The sequence below is a fragment of the Carcharodon carcharias genome, chromosome 13 (assembly GCF_017639515.1).
Source record: "Carcharodon carcharias isolate sCarCar2 chromosome 13, sCarCar2.pri, whole genome shotgun sequence".
NCBI classification, from domain to species: Eukaryota; Metazoa; Chordata; class Chondrichthyes; order Lamniformes; family Lamnidae; genus Carcharodon; species Carcharodon carcharias.
In genome coordinates, this window is record NC_054479.1 from 71,389,913 (window position 1) to 71,414,448 (window position 24,536).

Below are 24,536 nucleotides of genomic sequence, written 5' to 3' on the forward strand. Positions count from 1 at the left end.
CTTCACGATCGCACTTACACTCACACCCACACCCTCACACTCACACCCATACACTCACACCCACACCCACACCCACAACCACACCAACACACTCACACACTCACACTCACAGGTACACCCACACCCACACGCACACACACACCCACATGCACACTCACACCCACACTCACACACGCACTCACACCCACACTTACACCCACATACTCACACCCACATACTCACACCCACACCCACACCCACACCCACACATACCCACACCCACACCCCCCCACACACACACACCCAAACTCACACCCACACACTCACAACCAAAGCCACACTCACACTGAAACCCACACCCACACCCATACCCACACTCACACCCACACTCACACTCATAGTCGCACGCAAACTCACACCCACACCCACACACTACATCAACACCCACACTCACACCCACACACCCACACTCACACACACATACTCACAACCACACACAGACTCACACCCTCACCCACACCCACACCCACACACACACCCACACACACATTCACACTCACACTCACATTCAATCCCACACTCATATTCACACCCACACTCACATCCACACCCACACTTACACCCAACACACAGACCCATATGCACACCCACACTCACACCCACACCCACACTCACACCCACATTCATACTCACTCACACCCACACTCACACTCATACTCAAACCCACACTCACACCCACACCCACACCCACACCCAAACCCACACACTTACTCCCACACCCACACCCACACACACACTCACACCCACACCCACACCCACACTCAAACCCACACTCACACGCACACCCACACTCACACCCACACACTCACAGCCACACTTACACACACACTCACACCCACACACACACTCACACTCACATTCATACCTACACATACACCCACACTCACACCCACACCCACACTCACACCCACACTCACTCCCACACACTCACACCCACAAACTCACACTCATGCTCACACTCACACCCACACACTCACACACACACCAACACCTACTCACACCCACACCCACATCCACACCCACACCACACCCACACCCACACACTCACACCCACACTCACCTTCATGCTCACACTCACACCCACACACTCACACTCACACACTCAAACCCACACACTCACACCCGCACCCACACCCACACCAACACACTCGCACACTCACACGCACACCTACACCCACACGCACACACACACCCACATGCACACTCACACCCACACTCACACACACTCAAACACACTCACACCCATACTCACACCCACACACTCACACCCACACCAACACACACACACTCACACCCACACTCACTGCCACACACTCACACCCACACACTCACACTCATGCTCACACTCACACCCACACACTCACACACACACCAACACCTACTCGCACCCACACTCACATCCACACCCACACCCACACCCACACACCCACACCCACACTCACCTTCACGATCACACTCACACTCACACCCACACCCTCACACTCACACACTCACACCCATACACTCACACCCGCACCCACACCCACAACCACACCAACACACTCACACACTCACACTCACACCCACACCCACATGCACACACACACCCACATGCACACTCACACCCACATGCACACTCACACCCACACTCACACACACTCACACACACACTCACACCCACACCTACACCCACACTTAGACCCACATACTCACACCCACACCCACACCCACACATACCCACACCCGCACCCCCACACACACACACCCAAACTCACACCCACACACTCACAACCAAAGACACACTCACACTGAAACCCACACCCACACCTACACTCACACCCACACTCACACTCATAGTCACACACAAACTCACACCCACACACCACACCAACACCCACACTCACACCCACACACTCACACCCACACTCACACACACATACTCACACCCACACACAGACTCACATACTCACATACTCACACAAACACATTCACATTCACACTCACATTCAAACCCACACTCACATTCACACCCACACTCACATCCACACCCACACTCACACCCAACACACAGACCCATACGCACACCCACACTCACACCCACACCCACATTCACACTCACAAACACTCACACCCACACACTTACACCCACACCCACAATCACACCCAACACACAGACCCATACACACACCCACAGTCACACTCACACCCACACCCACTCTCACACCCACACTCACACCCACACACTCACACCCGCACCCACACCCACACCCACACCCACACCAACACACTCACACACTCACACTCACACGCACACCCACACCCACACGCACACACACACACCCACATGCACACTCAAACCCACACTCACACACACTCAAACACACACACACCCACACTCACACCCACACTAAAACTGAAACCCACACATTCACACTCACACCCACACCTACACTCACACCCACACTCACACTCATAGTCACACACAAACTCACACCCACACCCACACACCACACCAACACCCACACTCACACCCACACACTCACACCCACACCCACACTCACACTCATACTCAAACCCACACTCACACTCACACCCACACTGACACTGACACCCACACCCACACCCACACCCACACCCACACCCTCACCCTAACCCACACACTCACTCCCACACCCACACCCACACCCACACACACACTCACACTCACACCCACATTCACACTCAAACCCACACTCACACGCACACACTCACAGCCACACTTACACCCACAATCACACTCGCACTCACACCCACAGTCACACCCACACACAATTCACACACACACCCACAGTCACACCCATACACACACTCACACTCACATTCACACCTACACATACACCCACACTCACACCCACACCCACACCCACACTCACACCCACACTCACACCCACACTCACACTCACACTCACACTCACTCTCACACTCACACTCACACTCTCAACCACACTCACACTCACACTCACACTCACACACACACTCACAACCACACTCACACTCACACTCACACTCACACTCACACCCACACTCACACCCACACCCACACCCACACTCACTCCCACTCCCGCACTCACACCCACAACCACACCCAAACCCACACACACACTCACACCCACACCCACGTGCACACACACAGACTCACGCTCATACCCGCACTCACACCCACACCCACACTCACACCCACAACCACACCCACTCCCACACCAACATTCACACCCACACCCAAACCCACACACTCACCAACACACACACTCACACTCACACCCACACTCACACACACAATCACACCCAAACACTCACACTCACACCCACACCCACACCCTCACCAACACACACCCACACCCACACTCACACAGTCTCCCAAACCCACAATCACACCCACACCTTCGCAACCTCTCACCCCAGCATCACACCCACAAACTCACACCCGCACCGTCTCACCCACTCCCTCACACCCACTCACACTCTCACACCCTCAGCAACTGCTACACACCCGCACTCACAAGCACACTCACATTCACAACCACATAACCACACCCTCACAAACTCACATACTCACACCCTCACAGCCACAGCCACACCCAAACAACAACACCCAGAACCACACACACACTCCCACACCCACACCCACACTCACACCTACACCCACAGACACTCACACTCACACCCACACACACATTCATACTCACACCCACACCCGACCTCACACCCACACACACAGACACTCAGACTCACACCCACAGTCACACTCACACCCACACACACACCCACAAACTCACTCACACTAACACCCACATGCACACACACACCCAAACCCACAGCAACACGCAACAGCTGCACCACCCACACACTCACACCATCACAGCCACAGCCACACCCGCAGTCACTCACACACACCAACACCCACACCCACACACACACACTCACACCCACACCCACACCCACACCCACATCCACACTCACACTCACACCCACACTCACACTCACACCCACACCCACACTCACAACAACACCCACACACACTCACACCCACACTCACACTCACACCCACACCCACATCCGCACTCACACTCACACCCACACTCACACTCAAACTCACACACAGACTCACACCCACACCCTCAACCACACTCACACCCACACTCACACCCACACTCACACACCCACCCACACCCACACACACACTCACACCCACATGAACACTCACTCCCACACCCAAACACACACCCACACACACACTCACACTCACACTCACTCCCACACCCAAACACACACCCACGCACACACTCACACTCACACCCACACCCAAACACACACCCTCAAAACCACTCACACTCACACCCACACTCACACCCACACCCACAAACAAACTCACACCGATACCCAAAACCACACTCACACCCAAAACCAAAAACACAATCAAACTAACAGCCGCACCCACACCCACACTCACACACGCTCTCACACACACACCCACACTCATACCCACAACCACACCCACATGCACACCCACACTCACACCCACACCCATACCCTCACCCACATCCAAACACACACCCACAACGACACTCACACCCACACTCACACCCACACTCACACAGCCACCCACACCCAAACACACACTCACACCCACACAAAAACTCACTCCCACAAAACCACTCACACTCACACCCACACTCACACCCACACCCACACACACACTCACACCCACAGCCACAACAACACTCACACCCACACTCACACCCTCACTCACACCCACACTCACTCCCACACCCACAACCACACTCACACCCACAACCAAAAACACAATAACACTCACAGCCACACTCACTCCCACACCCACACTCACACCCACACTGACACTCACAACCGCACCCACACTCACAACCACTCCCACACACACACTCACACTGATATCCAAACCCACACCCACACACGGACCCACACACAAACTCACACTCACACCCACACCCACACCCACACTCACACTCACACCCACACCCACACCCACATCCGCACTCACACTCACACCCACACTCGCACACCCAACCACACCCACACACACACTTACACCCACACACACTCACTCCCACACCCAAACACACACCCACACACACACTCACACTCACACCCACACCCAAACACACACCCACAAAACCACTTACACTCACACCCACACTCAAACCCACACCCACACACAAAATCACACCCACACCCAAAACCACACTCACACCCAAAACCAAAAACACAATCACACTCACAGCCACACCCACACACACACTCACACCCGCACCCGTATGCACACCCACACTCATACCCTCACCCACACCCACACAAACCCACAACCACACTCACACCCACACTCTCACACCCACCCACACCCACACACGCTCTCACACCCACATTCACACTCACTCCCACACCCAAACACACAGCCAAACACACACTCACACCCACACCCAAACACACACCCACAAAACCACTCACACTCACACCCACACTCACACCTACACCCACACACACACTCACACCCACAGCCACAAAAACACTCACACCCACACTCAAACGCTCACTCACACCCACACTCACTCCCACACCCACAACCACCCTCACACCCACAACCAAAAACACAATCACACTCACAGCCACACTCACTCCCAAACCCACACTCACACCCAAACTCAGACTCACACCCACACCCACACCCAAACACACACCCACAAAACCACTCACACTCACACCCACACTCACACCCACACCCACACACACACTCACACCCACAGCCACAAAAACACTCACACCCACACTCAAACCCTCACTCACACCCACAATCACTCCCACACCCACAACCAAACTCACACCCACAACCAAAAACACAATCACACTCTCAGCCACACTCACTCCCAAACACACACTCACACCCAAACTCACACTCACACCCACACCCCCAACCACACACCCACACCAACTCTAACACCACCCCCCACACACCCAAACCCACACTCACACCCACACCCTCGCCACCTCTCACCCCAGCCTCACACCCACACACTCACACCAACACCATTACACCAACTCCCTCACACCCACTCACACTCTGACACCCTCACCAACAGCTACAGACCTGCACTCACTCCCACACTCACACTCACACCCACATACCCACACCCTCACATGCACCCACCCACTCTCTCACATACTCACACCCTCACAGCCACAGCCACACCCACAGCCACACCCACACACCAAGACCCACAACAACACACACACACCCACACTCACACCCACACGTCCACACTCACTCACACCTACACCCACACCCACACTCACACCCACACCCACACCCACACTCACACTCACACTCACACTCACACTCACACCCACACCCACACACACACTCACACCCACACTCACTCCCACTCCCGCACTCACACCCACAACCACACCCAAACCCACACACAAACTCACACCCACACTCACGTGCACACACACACACTCATGCTCATACCCGCACTCACACCCACACCCACACTCACACCCACAACCACACCCACTCCCACACCAACATTCACACCCACACCCAAACCCACACACTCACCAACACACACACTCACACTCACACCCACACTCACACACACAATCAAACCCAAACACTTACACTCACACCCACACCCACACCTTCACCAACACCAATCCACACCCACACTCACACACTCACACAAACCCACAATCACACCCACACTTTCGCAACCTCTCACCCAAACCTCACACCCACAAACTCACACCCGCACCGTCTCACCCACTCCCTCACACCCACTCACACTCTCACACCCTCAGCAACTGCTACACACCCGCACTCACAAGCACACTCACATTCACAACCACATAACCACACCCTCACACACTCACATACTCACACCCTCACAGCCACAGCCACACCCACCCAACAACACCCAGAACCACACACACACTCCCACACCCACACCCACACTCACACCTACACCCACAGACACTCACACTCACACCCACACACATTCATACTCACACCCACACCCAACCTCACACCCACACACACAGACACTCAGACTCACACCCACAGTCACACTCACACCCACACACACACCCACAAACTCACTCACACTAAAACCCACATGCACACACACACCCAAACCCACAGCAACACGCAACAGCTGCACCACCCACACACTCACACCATCACAGCCACAGCCAAACCCGCAGTCACTCACACACACCAACACCCACACCCACACACACACACTCACACCCACACCCACACCCACACCCACACCCACATCCACACTCACACTCACACCCACACTCACACCCACACTCACACTCACACCCACACCCACACTCACAACAACACACACACACACTCACACCCACACTCACACCCACACCCACATCCGCACTCACACTCACACCCACACTCACACTCAAACTCACACACAGACTCACACCCACACCCTCAACCACACTCACACCCACACTCACACCCACACTCACACACCCACCCACACCCACACCCACAATCACTCCCACACCCAAACACACACCCACACACACACTCACACTCACACCCACACCCAAACACACACCCTCAAAACCACTCACACTCACACCCACACTCACACCCACACCCACAAACAAACTCACACCGATACCCAAAACCACACTCACACCGAAAACCAAAAACACAATCAAACTCACAGCCGCACCCACACCCACACTCACACACGCTCTCACACACACACCCACACTCATACCCACAACCACACCCACATACACACCCACACTCACACCCACACCCATACCCTCACCCACATCCAAACACACACCCACAACCACACTCACACCCACACTCACAACCACACTCACACAGCCACCCACACCCACACACACTCTCACCCACACCCAAACTCACTCCCACAAAACCACTCACACTCACACCCACACTCACACCCACACCCACACACACACTCACACCCACAGCCACAACAACACTCACACCCACACTCACACCCTCACTCACACCCACACTCACTCCCACACCCACAACCACACTCACACCCACAACCAAAAACACAATCACACTCACAGCCACACTCACTCCCACACCCACATTCACACCCACACTGACACTCACACCCGCACCCACACCCACACTCACAACCACTCCCACACACACACTCACACTGATATCCAAACCCACAACCACACACAGACCCACACACAAACTCACACTCACACCCGCACTCACACCCACACCCACACTCACACCCACAACCACACCCACATGCACACCCACACTCACACCCACACCCATACCCGCACCCACACCCAACACAAACTCACAATCACACTCACACTCACACTCACAGACACAATCACACCCACACACTCACACCCACACCTCCAACCACACACCCACACCAACTCTAACACCCGCACCCACAAACCCAAACCCACACTCACACCCACACCCTCGCAACCTCTCACCCCAGCCTCACACCCACACACTCACACCCACACCCTTACACCAACTCACTCACACCCACTCACACTCTGACATCCTCACCAACAGCTACACACCTGCACTCACTCCCACACTCACACTCACACCCACATATCCACACCCTCACATGCACCCACCCATATTCTCACATCCGCAGACCCTCACAGCCACTGCCACACCCACAGCGACACCCACACACCAACACCCACACACACACACCCACACCCACACTCACACCCACACCCACACTCACACCCTCACCCACACTCACACCCACACCCACACCCAGACTCACACTCACACTCACACTCACAGCCACACTCACAATCACACTCACACCCACACCCATACCCACACTCACTCCCACACCCACACCCACACTCACACTCACACCCACACCCACACTCACACCCACACCCACAACCAAACTCACAATCACACTCACACCCACACCAACACCCACACTTACTCGCACACCCACACCCACACTCACACTCACACCCACACTCACACCCACACCCACATCCACACACAAATCAACATCCACACCCCCAACCACACACACACCCACACCCACACTCACACCCACACACAAACCCAAAAACACACCCACAAACACAGTCACACTCACACCCACACTCACACTCACACCCACACCCACACCCACACTCACACCCACACCCACACCCACACTCACTCCCACACCCGCACTCACACCCACAACCACACCCAAACCCTCACACACACTCACACCCACACCCACGTGCACACACACACTCACGCTCATACCCGCACTCACACCCACACCCACACTCACACCCACAACCACACCCACTCCCACACCCACAACCACACCCACACCCAAACCCACACACTCACACACACACACACTCACACTCACAGCCACACTCACACACACAATCACACCCAAACACTCACACTCACACCCACACCCACACCCTCACCAAAACACACCCACACCCACACTCACACACTCTCCCAATCCCACAATCACACCCACACCTTCGCAACCTCTCACCCCAGCCTCACATCCACAAACTCACACCAGCACCATCTCACCCACTCCCTCACACCCACTCACACTCTCACACCCTCAGCAACTGCTACACACCCGCACTCACAAGCACACTCACATTCACACCCACAAAACCACACCCTCACACACTCACATACTCACACCCTCACAGCCACACCCACACCCAAACAACAACACCCAGAACCACACACACACTCCCACACCCACACCCACACTCACACCCACACCCACAGACACTCACACTCACACCCACACACACACACATACTCACACCCACACCCAAGCTCAAACCTACACACACAGACACTCAGACTCACACCCACAGTCACACTCACACCCACACACACACCCACAAATTCACTCACACTCACACCCACACGCACACACACACCCAAACCCACAGCCACACGCAACAGGTGCACCACCCACACACTCACACCATCACAGCTACAGCCACACCCGCAGTCACTCACACACACCAACACCCACACCCACAGACACACACTCACACCCACATCCACACACACTCACACCCACACCCACACTCACACCCACACCCACACCCACACTCACACTCACACTCACACCCACACTCACAGCAACACCCACACACACTCACTCCCACATCCGCACTCACACTCACACCCACACTCACACTCAAACTCACACCCAGACTCACACCCACACCCACAACCACACTCACACCCACACTCACACCCACACTCACACACCCACCCACACCCACACACACACTCACATCCACACCCACCCTCACTCCCACACCCAAAAACACACCCACACACACACTCACACCCACACCCAAACACACACCCACAAAACCACACACACTCACACCCACACTCATACCCACACCCACACACAAAATCACACCCACACCCAAAACCACACTCACACCCAAAAACAAAAACACAATCACACTCACAGCCACACCCGCACTCACACACACCCACACTCACATCCACAACCACACCCGCATGTACAGCCACACTCATACCCTCACCCACACCCACACACAAACCCACAACCACACTCACACCCACACTCACACCCACACTCTCACACCCACCCACACCCACACACGCTCTCACACCCACATTCACACTCAATCCCACACCCAAACACACACCCACACACACAATCACATTCACACCAACACCCAAACACACACCCACAAAACCACTCACACTCACACCCACACTCACACCCACACCCACACTCACACTCACACTCACACCCACACCCACAACCACACTCACACCCACACTCACACCATCACTCACACCCACACTCACTCCCACACCCACAACCACACTCACACCCACAACCAAAAACACAATCACACTCACAGCCACACTCACTCCCACACCCACACTCACACCCACACTCACACTCACACCCGCACCCACACCCACACTCACAACCACACCCACACCCACACCCACACTGATATCCAAACACACACCCACACACAGACCCACACACAAACTCACACTCACACCTGCACTCACACCCACACCCACACTCACACCCACAACCACAACCACATGCACACCCAAACTCACACCCACACCCATACCCTCACCCACACCCAACACACACTCACAATCACACTCACACTTACACTCACAGACACATTCACACCCACACACTCACACACACATCCCCAACCACACACCCACATCAACTCTAACACCCCCACCCACACACCCAAACCCACACTCACACCCACACCCTCGCCACCTCTCACCCCAGCCTCACACCCACACACTCACACCCACACCCTTACACCAACTCCCTCACACCCACTCACACTCTGACACCCTCACCAACAGCTACACACCTGCACTCACTCCCACACTCACACTCACACCCACATACCCACACCCTCACATGCACCCACCCACACTCTCACATACTCAGACCCTCACAGCCACAGCCACACCCACAGCCACACCCACACACCAACACTGACAACCACACACACACACCCACACCCACACTCACACCCACAACCACACCCACACCCACACCCACACCCACACCCACACTCACACTCACACTCACACCCACACCCAAACCCACACTCACTCCCACACCCACACCCACACTCACACCCACACTCACACCCACACCCACACCCACACACAAATCCACATCCACACCCACAACCACACCCACACCCACACTCACACCCACACCCAAACCCAAAAACACACCCACATAAACAGTCACACTCACACCCACATCCACACACACACCCACACCCACACACACACTCACACCCACATCCACACCCACACCCACAACCACACCCAAACTCATACCCACACCCACACTCACACCCACACCCACAACCACACCCACACCCACACTCACTCCCACACCCACACTCCAACCCACAACCACACCAAGAACCACACCCACACCCAAACCCTCTCCCACATCCACGCCCACACAAACACCCAGACACACACTCACACCCACACCCAAACACACACCTACAAACCCACTCACACTCACACCCACACTCACACCCACACCCACACCCACACTCACAACCACACTCACACCCACACTCACTCCCACAACCACAACCACACTCACACCCACAACCAAAAACACAATCACACTCACACCCACACTCACTCCCACACCCAAACCCACACCCACACTCACACTCACACTCACACTCACAACCACACTCACAATCACACTCACACCCACACCCACACTCACACCCACACCCACATCCACACACAAATCCACATCCACACCCACAACCACACCCACACCCACACTCACACCCACACACAAACCCAAAAACACACCCACAAACACAGTCACACTCACACCCACACTAACACTCACACCCACACCCACACCCACACCCACACCCACACCCACACTCACTCCCACACCCGCACTCACACCCACAACCACACCCAAACCCTCACACACACTCACACCCACACCCACGTGCACACACACACACTCACGCTCATACCCGCACTCACACCCACACCCACACTCACACCCACAACCACCCCCACTCCCACACCCACAACCACACCCACACCCAAACCCACACACTCACCCACACACACACTCACACTCACAGCCACACACACACTCACACTCACACTCACAACCACACTCACACCCACACCCACACCCAAACCCACACTCACTCCCACACTCACACCCACACTCACACCCACACCCACACCCACACACAAATCCACATCCACACCCACAACCAAACCCACACCCACACTCACACCCACACTCACTCCCACACCCACAACCACACTCACACCCACAACCAAAAACACAATCACACTCACTCCCACACCCACACTCACACCCACACTCACACAAACACCCACACACACACCCACACTCACAACCACACCCACACTCACACTGACACCCAAACCGAAACCCACACACAGACCAAACACAAACTCACACTCACACCTGCACTCACACCCACACCCACATTCACACCCACAACCACACGCACATGCACACCCACACTCACACCCACACCCATACCCTCACCCACACGCACACACACTCACAATCACACTCACACTCACAGACACAATCACACCCACACAATCGCACCCACACCCACACCCCCAACCACACACCCACACCCACTCTAACACCCCCACCCACACACCCAAACCCACACTCACACCCACACCCTCACAAACTCTCACTCCAGCCTCACACCAACACACTCACTCCCACACCCACACAAACTCCCTCACACCCACTCACAATCTGACACCCTCACCAAAAGCTACACACCTGCACTCTCACCTACATACCCACACCCTCACATGCACCCACCCACACTCTCCCGTACTGACACCCTCACAGCCACAGCCACACCCACAGCTAGAGCCACACACCAACACCCACAACAACACACACACACCCACACTCACACCCACACCAACACTCACACTCACACCCACACCCACACTCACACTCACACTCACACCCGCACCCACACCCACACCCACACCCACACTCACAACCACACTCAGTCCCACACTCAGCCACTCACCCACACAAACACTCCCACACCCGCACTCACACCCACAGACTCAATCCCACACAATCATACCCACACTCACACCCACACCCACACTCACACCCACACCCACAGACACTCACACTCACACCCCCACACACATTCATACTCACACCCACACCCACACCCACACCCACACTCACACTCACACTCACACTCACACTCACACTCACAACCACACTCACACTCACACTCACACCCACACCCACACTCACACCCACACACACACTCAGACCCACATCCACACCCACACCCATACCCACACCCAGACCCACACTCACACCCACACCCACACTCACAACAACACCCACACCCACACTCCCACACCCACACTCTAACCTACAACCACGCCAAGAACCACACCCACACCCACATTCTCACCCACACCCACGCCCACACAAACACCCAGACACACACTCACACTCACACCCACACCCAAACACACACCCACAAACCCACTCACACTCACACCCACATTCACACCCACACCCACACACACACTCACACCCACACCCACACTCACACTCACACTCACACTCACAACCACACTCACAATCACACTCACACCCACACCCACACCCACACTCACTCCCACACCCACACCCACACTCACACTCACACCCACACCCACGTGCACACACACACACTCACGCTCATACCCGCACTCACACCCACACCCACACCCACAACCACAGCCACTCCCACACCCACACTCACACCCACACCCAAACCCACACACTCATCCACACACAGACTCACACTCACAGCCACACTCACACACACAATCACACCCAAACACTCACACTCACACCCACACCCACACCCTCACCAACACACACCCACACCCACACTCACACACTCTCCCAAACCCACAATCACACCCACACCTTCGCAACCTCTCACCCCAGCCTCACACCCACAAACTCACACCCGCACCATCTCACCCACTCCCTCACACCAACTCACACTCTCACACCCTCAGCAACTGCTACACACCCGCACTCACAAGCACACTAACATTCACACCCACAAAACCACACCCTCACACACTCACATACTCACACCTTCACAGCCACAGCCACACCCACACCCAAACAACAACACCCAGAACAACACACACACTCCCACACCCACACCCACACTCACACCTACACCCACAGACACTCACACTCACACCCACACACACATTCATACTCACACTCACACCCAACCTCACACCCACACACACAGACACTCAGACTCACACCCACAGTCACAATCACACCCACACACACACCCACAAATTCACTCACACTCACACCCACACGCACACACACACACACACCCAAACCCACAGCCACACGCAACAGGTGCACCACCCACACACTCACTCCATCACAGCCACAGCCACACCAGCAGTCACTCACACACACCAACACCCACACCCACACACACACACTCACACCCACATCCACACACACTCACACCCACACTCACACCCACACTCACACCCACACCCACACTCACAATCACACTCACACCCACACTCACAGCAACACACACACACACTCACACCCACACTTACGCCAACACCCACATCCGCACTCACACTCACACCCACACTCACACTCATACTCACACCCAGACTCACACCCACACCCACAACCACACTCACACCCACACTCACACCCACACTCACACACCCACCCACACCCACACACACACTCACACCCAAACCCACACTCACTCCCACACCCAAACACACACCCACACACACACTCACACCCACACCCAAACACACACCCACAAAACCACTCACACTCACACCCACACTCAAACCCACACCCACACACAAAATCACACCCACACCCAAAACCACACTCACACCCAAAACCAAAAACACAATCACACTCACAGCCACACCCACACCCACACTCACACCTGCACTCACACACACCCACACTCACACCCACAACCACACCCACATGCACACCCACACTCTCACACCCACCCACACCCACACAAGCTCTTACAGCCACATTCACACTCACTCCCACACCCAAACACACACCCACACACACACTAACACTCACACCCACACCCAAACACACACCCACAAAACCACTCACACTCACACCCACACTCACACCCACACCCATACACACACTCACACCCACAAGCACACTCACACCCTCACTCACACCCACACTCACTCCCACACCCACAACCACACTCGCACCCACAACCAAAAACACAATCACACTCACAGCCACACTCACTCCCACAACCACACTCACACCCACATTCACACTCACACCCACATTCACACTCACACTGATATCCAAACACACACCCACACACAGACCCACACACAAACTCACACTCACACCCGCACTCACACCCACACCCACACTCACACCCACAACCACAACCACATGCACACCCAAACTCACACCCACACCCATACCCTCACCCACACCCAACACACACTCACAATCACACTCATACTCACACTCACAGACACATTCACACCCAGACACTCACACCCACACCCCCAACCACACACCCACACCAACTCTAACACCCCCACCAACACACCCAAACCCACACTCACACCCACACCCTCGCCACCTCTCACCCCAGCCTCACACCCACACACTCATACCCACACCATTACACCAACTCCCTCACACCCACTCACACTCTGACACCCTCACCAACAGCTACACACCTGCACTCACTCCCACACTCACACTCACACCCACATACCCACACCCTCACATGCAACCACCCACACTCTCACATACTCAGACCCACATAGCCACAGCCACACCCACAGCCACACCCACACACCAACACTGACAACCACACACACACACCCACACCCACACTCACACCCACACCCACACTCACACCCACACCCACACTCACACTCACAACCACACTCACACTCACACTCACACCCACAACCAAACCCACACTCACTCCCACACCCACACCCACTACCACACCCACACCCACACACAAATCCACATCCACACCCACAACCACACCCACACCCACACTCACACCCACACCCAAACCCAAAAACACACCCACATAAACAGTCACACTCACACCCACATCCACACACACACCCACACCCACACACACACTCACAACCACATCCACACACACCCACAACACACCCAATCTCACAACCACACCCACACTCACACCCACAACCACACCCACACCCACACTCACTCCCACACCCACACTCCAACCCACAACCACACCAAGAACCACACCCACACCCAAACACTCTCCCACATCCACGCCCACACAAACACCCAGACACACACTCACACTCACACCCACACCCAAACACAAACCCACAAACCCACTCACACTCACACCCACACTCACACCCACACCCACACCCACACTCACACCCACACTCACACCCACACTCACTCCCACACCCACAACCACACTCACACCCACAACCAAAAACACAATCACACTCACACCCACACTCACTCCCACACCCACACTCACACCCACACTCACACAAACACCCACACACACACCCACACTCACAACCACACCCACACTCACACTGACACCCAAACCGACACCCACACACAGACTCACACACAAACTCACACTCACACGTGCACTCACACCCACACCCACACTCACACCCACAACCACACCCACATGCACACCCACACTCACACAAACACTCATACCCTCACCCACACACACACACACACTCACAATCACACTCACACGCACAGACACAATCACACCCACACAATCGCACCCACACCGACACCACCAACCACACACCCACACCCACTCTAACACCCCCACCCACACACCCAAACCCACACTCACACCCACACCCTCACAAACTCTCACTCCAGCCTCACACCAACATACTCACTCCCACACACACACAAACTCCCTCACACCCACTCACAATCTGACACCCTCACCAAAAGCTACACACCTGCACTCTCACCTACATACCCACACCCTCACATGCACCCACCCACACTCTCCCGTATTGACACCCTCACAGCCACAGCCACACCCACAGCCACAGCCACACACCAACACCCACAACAACACACACACACCCACACTCACACCCACACCCACACCCACACCCACACTCACACCCACACCCACACCCACACCCACACGCACACTCACACCAGCACCCACACCCACACCCACACCCACACAATCATACCCACACTCACACCCACACCCACACCCACAGACACTCACACTCACACCCCCACACACATTCATACTCACACCCACACCCACACTCACACTCACACTCACACTCACACCCACACCCACACTCACACCCACACCCACACCCACACTCAGACCCACATCCACACCCACACCCATACCCACACCCACACTCACACCCACACCCACACTCACAACAACACCCACACCCACACTCCCACACCCACACTCCAACCCACAACCACGCTAAGAACCACACCCACACCCACATTCACACCCACACCCACGACCACACAAACACCCAGACACACACTCACACTCACACCCACACCCAAACACACACCCACAAACGCACTCACACTCACACCCACATTCACACCCACACCCACACACACACTCACACCCACACCCACAACCACAATCACACCCACACTCAAACCCACACTCACACCCACACTCACTCCCACACCCACAACCACACTCACACCCACACTCACACTCACACCCACACCCACACCCACACTCACAACCACACCCACACTCACACTGACACCCAAACCCACACCCACACACAGACCCACACACAAACTCACACTCACACCTGCACTCTCACCCACACCCACATTCACACCCACAACCATACCCACATGCACACCCACACTCACACCCACACCCATACCCTCACCCACACTTACACACACACTCACAATCACACTCACACTCACACTCACAGACACAATCACACCCACACAATCGCACCCACACCCACACCACCAACCACACACCCACACCCACTCTAACACCCCCACCCACACACCCAAACCCACACTCACACCCACACCCTCACAAACTCTCACTCCAGTCTCACACCCACACACTCACTCCCACACCCTCACACCAACTCCCTCACACCCACTCACAATCTGACACCCTCACCAACAGCTACACACCTGCACTCACACCCACACTCACACTCACACCAAAATACCCACACCCTCACATGCACCCACCCACACTCTCACATGCTCACACCCTCACAGCCACAGCCACACCCACAGCCACACCAACACACCAACACCCACAACAACACACACACACCCACACCCACACCCACACCCACACCCACACCCACACCCACACTCACACTCACACTCACACTCACACTCACACTCACACCCGCACCCACACTCACACTCACACTCACACTCACAATCACAACCACACTCACAATCACACTCACACCCACACCCACACCCACACCCACTCACTCCCACACCCACACCCACACTCACACTCACACCCATACTCACACCCACACTCACACCCACACCCACACCCACACACAAATCCACATCCACACCCACAACCACACCCACACCCACACTCACACCCACACCCAAACCCAAAAACAAACACACAAACACAGTCACACTCACACTCACACTCACTCTCACACCCACACCCACACCGACACTCACACCCACACCCACACCCACAATCATTCCCACACCCGCACTCACACCCACAACCACACCCAAACCCACACACACACTCACACCCACACCCACGTGCACACACACACACTCACGCTCATACCCGCACTCACACCCACACCCACACTCACACCCACAACCACAGCCACTCCCACACCCACACTCACACCCACACCCACACCCAAACCCACACTCACACTCACACTCACACCCACACTCACAGCAACACCCACAAACACTCACACCCACACTCACACCAACACCCACATCCGCACTCACACTCACACCCACACTCACACTCACAGACACAATCACACCCACACAATCGCACCCACACCCACACCACCAACCACACACCCACACCCACTCTAACACCCCCACCCACACACCCAAACCCACAATCACACCCACACCCTCACAAACTCTCACTCCAGTCTCACACCCACACACTCACTCCCACACCCTCACACCAACTCCCTCACACCCACTCACAATCTGACACCCTCACCAACAGCTACACACCTGCACTCACACCCACACACACACTCACACCAAAATACCCACACCCTCACATGCACCCACCCACACTCTTACATACTCACACCCTCACAGCCACAGCCACACCCACAGCCACACCAACACACCAACACCCACAACAACACACACACACCCACACCCACACTCACACCCACACCCACAACCACACCCACACCCACACCCACACTCACTCCCACACCCACACCCACACTCACACTCACAACCACACTCACACCCACACCCACACCCCCACACACACCTACATCCGCACTCACACTCACACCCACACTCACACTCACAGACACAATCACACCCACACAATCGCACCCACACCCACACCACCAACCACACACCCACACCCACTCTAACACCCCCACCCACACACCCAAACCCACAATCACACCCACACCCTCACAAACTCTCACTCCAGTCTCACACCCACACACTCACTCCCACACCCTCACACCAACTCCCTCACACCCACTCACAATCTGACACCCTCACCAACAGCTACACACCTGCACTCACACCCACACTCACACTCACACCAAAATACCCACACCCTCACATGCACCCACCCACACTCTTACATACTCACACCCTCACAGCCACAGCCACACCCACAGCCACACCAACACACCAACACCCACACCCACAACCACACCCACACCCACACCCACACTCACTCCCACACCCACACCCACACTCACACTCACACTCACAACCACACTCACACCCACACCCACACCCACACACAAATCCACATCCACACCCACAACCACACCCACACCCACACTCACACCCACACCCAAACACAAAAACACACCCACAAACACAGTCACACTCACACTCACACTCACACTCACACTCACACCCACACCCACACCCACACTCACACCCACACCCACAATCACTCCCACACCCGCACTCACACCCACAACCACACCCAAACCCACACACACACTCACACCCACACCCACGTGCACACACACACACTCACGCTCATACCCGCACTCACACCCACACCCACACTCACACCCACAACCACACCCACTCCCACACCCACACTCACACCCACACCCAAACCCACACACTCATCCACACACAGACTCACACTCACAGCCACACTCACACACACAATGACACCCAAACACTCACACTCACACCCACACCCACAACCTCACCAACACACACCCACACCCACACTCACACACTCTCCCAAACCCACGATCACACCCAAACCTTCGCAACCTCTCACCCCAGCCTCACACCCACAAACTCACACCCGCACCGTCTCACCCACTCCCTCACACCAACTCACACTCTCACACCCTCAGCAACTACTACACACCCGCACTCACAAGCACACTAACATTCACACCCACAAAACCACACCCTCACACACTCACATACTCACACCCTCACAGCCACAGCCACACCCACACCCAAACAACAACACCCAGAACCACACACACACTCCCACACCCACACCCACACTCACACCTACACCCACAGACACTCACACTCACACCCACACACACATTCATACTCACACTCACACCCAACCTCACACCCACACACACAGACACTCAGACTCACACCCACAGTCACAATCACACCCACACACACACCCACAAATTCACTCACACTCACACCCACACGCACACACACACCCAAACCCACAGCCACATGCAACAGGTGCACCACCCACACACTCACACCATCACAGCCACAGCCACACCCGCAGTCACTCACACACACAAACACCCACACGCACACACACACACTCACACCCACATCCACACACACTCACACCCACACTCACACCCACACCCACACCCACACCCACACTCACACTCACACTCACACCCACACTCACAGCAACACCCACACACACTCACACCCACACTCACACCCACACCGACATCCGCACTCACACTCACACCCACATTCACACTCATACTGACACCCAGACTCACACCCACACCCACAACCACACTCACACCCACACTCACACCCACACTCACACACCCACCCACACCCACACACACACTCACACCCACACCCACACTCACTCCCACACCCAAACACACACCCACACACACACTCACACTCACACCCACACCCAAACACACACCCACAAAACCACTCACACTCACACCCACACTCAAAAAAACAACCACAAACAAAATCACACCCACACCCAAAACCACACTCACACCCAAAACCAAAAACACAATCACACTCACAGCCACACCCACACCCACACTCACACCTGCACTCACACACACCCACACTCACACCCACAACCACACCCGCATGCACACCCACACTCATACCCTCACCCACACCCACACACAAACCCACAACCACACTCACACCCACACTCACACCCACACTCTCACACCCACCCACACCCACACACGCTCTCACACCCACATTCACAATCACTCCCACACCCAAACACACACCCACACACACACTCACACCCACACCCAAACACACACCCACAAAACCACTCACACTCACACCCACACTCACACCCACACCCACACACACACTCACACCCACACCCACAACCACACTCACACCCACACTCACACCCTCACTCACACCCACACTCACTCCCTCACCCACAACCACACTCACACCCACAACCAAAAACACAATCACACTCACAGCCACACTCACTCCCACAACCACACTCACACCCACACTCACACTCACACCCACACTCACACTCACAACCACACCCACACCCACACTCACACTGATATCCAAACACACACCCACACACAGACCCACACACAAACTCACACTCACACCGGCACTCACACCCTTCACCCACACTCACACCCACAACCACAACCACATGCACACCTAAACTCACACCCACACCCATACACTCACCCGCACCCAACACACACTCACAATCACACTCATACTCACACTCACAGACACATTCATACCCACACACTCACACCCACACCCCCAACCACACACCCACACCAACTCTAACACCCCCACCAACACACCCAAACCCACACTCACACCCACACCCTCGCCACCTCTCACCCCAGACTCACACCCACACACTCACACCCAAACCCTTACACCAACTCCCTCACACCCACTCACACTCTGACACCCTCACCAACAGCTACACACCTGCACTCACTCCCACACTCACACTCACACCCACATACCCACACCGTCACATGCACCCACCCACACTCTCACATACTCAGACCCACATAGCCACAGCCACACCCACAGCCACACCCACACACCAACACTGACAACCACACACACACAACCACACCCACACCCACACTCACACCCACACCCACACTCACACCCACACCCACACCCACACACACACTCACACTCACACTCACAACCACACTCACACTCACACTCACACCCACACCCAAACCCACACTCACTCCCACACCCACACCCACACTCACACCCACACTCACACCCACACCCACACCCACACACAAATCCACATCCACACCCACAACCACACCCACACCCACACTCACACCCACACCCAAACCCAAAAACACACCCACATAAACAGTCACACTCACACCCACATCCACACACACACCCACACCCACACACACACTCACAACCACATCCACACCCACACCCACAACACACCCAATCTCACAACCACACCCACACTCACACCCACACCCACAACCACACCCACACCCACACTCACTCCCACACCCACACTCCAACCCACAACCACACCAAGAACCACACCCACACCCAAACACTCTCCCACATCCACGCCCACACAAACACCCAGACACACACTCACACTCACACCCACACCCAAACACACACCCACAAACCCACTCACACTCACACCCACACTCACACCCACACCCACACCCACACTCACACCCACACTCACTCCCACACCCACAACCACACTCACACCCACAACCAAAAACACAATCACACTCACACCCACACTCACTCCCACTCCCACACTCACACCCACACTCACACAAACACCCACACACACACCCACACTCACAACCACACCCACACTCACACTGACACCCAAACCTACACCCACACACAGACCCACACACAAACTCACACTCACACGTGCACTCACACCCACACCCACACTCACACCCACAACCACACCCACATGCACACCCACACTCACACAAACACTCATACCCTGACCCACACACACACACACACTCACAATCACACTCACACGCACAGACACAATCACACCCACACAATCGCACCCACACCGACACCACCAACCACACACCCACATCCACTCTAACACCCCCACCCACACACCCAAACCCACACTCACACCCACACCCTCACAAACTCTCACTCCAGCCTCACACCAACACACTCACTCCCACACACACACAAACTCCCTCACACCCACTCACAATCTGACACCCTCACCAAAAGCTACACACCTGCACTCTCACCTACATACCCACACCC

The 24,536-nt window shown here is 55.6% G+C and overlaps 1 pseudogene; it reads left to right on the top strand.

Moving 5' to 3' along the window:
• The first annotated feature begins 17,887 nt into the window (after positions 1 to 17,887).
• LOC121286070 lies at positions 17,888 to 24,235 on the top strand (annotated as a pseudogene).
• The last annotated feature ends 301 nt before the right edge of the window (positions 24,236 to 24,536 follow it).